The following is a 4346-nucleotide window of genomic DNA, read 5'->3' as shown; positions in this document are numbered from 1 at the left end:
ACACGCTCGCTACACGGTTTGCATGAAACGCTGCACGGTTTACACAAAATGCTACACGGTTTACACGAAACGCTTTGCACGAAAGGCTGCACGGTTTACACGAAAGCCTGCACGAAACGCTTTGTACACGTTTCTCACATGCTTTGTACATGATTCTCGCACGTTTTGGCCTCGATCTGGATTTTCTATTCGGAATCTCTCTGACTTTATTTAAATTAAGTAAATATACGGATTAATCAAAGATTAGTTAAGAATTGCAATCATTCAGATTAAGTTAGTATTAGAACTCGCTACACCAGTACTATATTAACAGATAAAAATACACAATGTTAAGCTGTATTTAATTAATATTATAGTTGTCATTAAGTTTGTGACGTGCCCGGTGAAATGCCTATCATCGTCTATGTACAAAACTTTTTCACTAGACTCTAAATTACACACTGAAAAAAATTATGTAATTCATAATCTTTTACAGCATTCAATGCTTTTACAATTACACTTTGATATTAACAAATCGTTTTATTACTGACAAATAAACCCAGTTATTGATTTGAAATAAAAATATTGATTAAATTGTGTATGATTTGATTTCTTTCCTTTTTTTATTATTGATTAATTTATTCATTTTTTTTTAATTTAGTCAAAAATACTTTCATTTAATTGAAGGTTCTGTTTATAATTTGCAAAGGTAATATGAACACGAAATCAAATAAGAACATTGTGCAGGATGGGGGGGGGGGGGATTACCTAGATCTTACTTCTGTTCATGGCTAAATATAACTAGCACTTGTTTCAGTAAGTATACCATTGGGAAAAATTATTATAGAAACAAATGCCAGTTCTAAGAAAAAAAGGATATCCATATCTCCAGCGGGACGAGATACATGTAATTTATTAACTGCACTTTAATTAGAATGGTAAATATATCGCTTCATTATAGAATCAAACTTTGACTTATCATTAAAATTTAAAATGGTAGAGAAGCCGGGGGAATAGGTATTGTAATGCTTTAGTTCTCCATTTTGAGGCATTGTGTTTATCAAATAAAAATAATATACCACCACCTTGTAAAATCCTTGATTTCAAATCCCGTCTAGACAAAAAAAAATGTAATCAATAGTTGCGGCTCTTAACAATACATTCAACATACATGAATACATGTCCAGTGTCCTGAAAACTAAAAAATATGCTCTAGAACTGCGTGATTATTAAAACAACTAATATATAATTACTCCGGATTTTTTTCTTTATATTTTATTATTCACGAATATACTGGCAAATTAATTCACTATTTACAGAGAATCAGATAAATTTAAGAAATAAAATCCACGGGTATTTATTTTTACCCATTAAATACTAATAAAACTATTAAATTTCACGAATTAAAAATCAATCGTTATTGTCTGGTGTCATCTTAGCCATGATTGACAAGAGATAATACATGTAGCAGAACAAGTTTTCAGTTCCCGGCACGCAGAGCCCGTGGTCGTTGTGTTGGAAGTGCAAAGAAGATTCCAATACATTTTTAAGGGTGCATCAGACGCACCCCGAAAAAACCCCCCAATATTTTCTTTAAAAAGAAAAGTATCTATATAAACATGTTAATAACAAAAACTCAAAGTTTGTGTATACATTTGAACCCCCCCCCCCCCCCCCTGAAATATTTAACCTTGTATTTGCCGATGCATGTGAATTATGATTCATTTATAACACAATTATTAATCAACCAATTTTATGCATAAAAAGACTATAAACGACTCATCGTTTAAAAATTATTTGTATCACAATCTTGTAATATAAGAAAATTATGTTCGTTTATAAAGAAAAAAAAAAATTGTGCTCCCCGGCCTAGAATTCCCATACTTCACATTTATAGCAACGCACTAAACTTAGTATTTTAAATTCCATGCCTGCCTTATCTATTTATCATTTTGCATTTATCACATTTATCATATGTTTTTGTAATATCTATATACCACAACTGTAAAATGGTGAAGAGATTAAAATAAATGAATGAAAAGGACAAGACCAGATTATTGATAATTTTTAAAAAAAAATATATTGAATCAAATACTTTAAATTGATGTGCGTATAATTAATTACTTTGAACACATTTTCTTTCCTTCTTTATTTAAATAAAAAAAGAAAGAAAATCAATAAAATATGTAATACATTACCGAGTTATTTTATTTTGTTGTTTCCGTAGTTTTATCTCTTTTAAAATACCACCCGTATAATATATTCGAATAATATTAGTTACAAACAACACAGAATGATCCATCAATAGCCATATTTAAAATAAAATGAGTTCCGAATGAATCCTACACGTTTCTCACACGATTCTTGCACGAAAGTCGCACGTTTCTCACACAGTTCTTACACGAAAGTCGCACGTTTCTCACACGCTTCTCGCACGCTCGCTACACGGTTTGCACGAAACGCTTTGGAGCTTACACGAAACGCTGCACGGTTTACACGAAACGCTACACAATTTGCACGAAACGCTGAACGGTTTACACAAAATGCTACACGGTTTGCACAAAATAAAAAGCGCACAAAAGTCACATGCTTTTTTGGGGTAGTAGCACGACCAAAAATGCATCAACTGACAAAGTTTTATGATTCTAAGCCAATAAGTACCTGAAATATTTAATTAAAGCCATCAATTTTCAAAAGTAGGTTCGATGACCTACTTTTTGGTTGACATACTCCAAAGACTCAAGATGCATCAACTGACAAAGTTTGATGATTCTAAGCCAATTAGTACCTGAATTATTTAATAATAGTCATATAAATTGAAAAGTAGGTCATGGTGATCTACTTTTCAGTCGACCTACTCCGAGGACCCAAGATACATCAACTGACAAATTTTGATGATTCTAAGCCAAATAGTACCTGAAAAACATAAAAAACAGCCATAAATTTTCAAAAGTAGGTCACGGTGACCTACTTTTTATTTGTCATACTCCAAGGACCCAAGATGCATCAACTGACAAAGTTTGATGATTCTAGGCCAATTAGTTCCTGAAATGTTTAATTAAAGCCATAAATTTTTAAAAATAGGTCATGGTGACCTACTTTTCAGTCGACTTACACCAAAGACCCAAGATGCATCTACTGACAAAGTTTGATGATTCTAGGCCAATTAGTACCTGAAATATTTAATTATAGTCATATAAATTGAAAAAGTAGGTCACAGTGAACTACTTTTCAGTCGACCTACTCTGAGGACCCAAGAAATTTTGATGATTCTTAGCCAAATAGTACCTGAAAATATTAAATATAGCCATGAAATTTCAGAAGTAGGTCATGGTGACTTACTTTTTGGTTGATGTTTTTTGGGAACCCAAGATGCATCAACTTACAAAGTTTTATGATCATAGGCCTTAAAATGTCCAAATTATGCCTCTAAAACGCTTTGAAATCAAATGCCTGCAAATTTCAAAAGTAGGTCACTGTGACCTACTTTTTAATAAATATGTTTAATGGCCCCAAGATGCATCATCTTACAAGATTTAATGATTCTAAACCTCTCAGTATTCGAATTAATGACCTTAATTGTTTTGAAAAAAGATTAACCATAGAATTCAAAAGTAGGTCAAGGTGACCTACTTTTTAGTTGACGTACTCTGAGGACCCAAGATACATCAACTGACAAAGTTTGATGATCATAGGCCTTAAATTGTTCAAAATATGCCTCTAAATCATTTGGAAAAAGAATTGCTGCAAAATTTAAAAAGTAGGTCCTTTTGAGTCAACATGATATGAGGTCCTTAGATGCATCAACTGACAAGATTTGATGATCCTAGTCCTTATAGTAAGCAAAATATCAACATTTTAATATAATGTAATTTTTGGTCAACTTTGAAGTGACCTTGTGACCACGCCCTTTGCCCCAGGGTAAATCCCCATGCAAATTTTAATCTACAACATATCCTCATCCTTTTGTGTAAGTTTGGTGATAATCTGCCCAGTGGTTCTTGAGAAGAAGATTTTTTAGCAACCAGTACTTTTGTTTCTGTTTTCCTAATTATCTCCCCTTGTTATAGGGTCACAACCCTAGTTTTAGTAAAAAAGGGAGCCCTTGGGCCAAGGATACCCTGTGACAAATTTGACAATAATTGGTCAAGGGGTTCTTGAGTTATGGCCCATATTCTAAAAGTTTATGCACACCGCACAAATGGCCATAGCATAAGCTCTTTGAGCCTTTGGCTCAGAAGAGCTAAAAAGGGTTAACCAGTTATGTCTAAAAAATTGTTACTTTAAAATATTTATTAACAGAATTAGAAAGACATGCAACATACCTTCTGATTCTTCACCCGTGAATTTGATTTAGGTGGGCAGTT

Source organism: Saccostrea echinata, unplaced genomic scaffold, assembly GCF_033153115.1.
Source record: "Saccostrea echinata isolate AGI-Se365-2 ecotype Australia unplaced genomic scaffold, CSIRO_AGI_Sech_v1 ptg000086l, whole genome shotgun sequence".
In the NCBI taxonomy this organism is placed as follows: domain Eukaryota; kingdom Metazoa; phylum Mollusca; class Bivalvia; order Ostreida; family Ostreidae; genus Saccostrea; species Saccostrea echinata.
The sequence above is the reverse complement of the archived record's forward strand: the minus strand, read 5'-3'. Positions refer to the sequence as shown.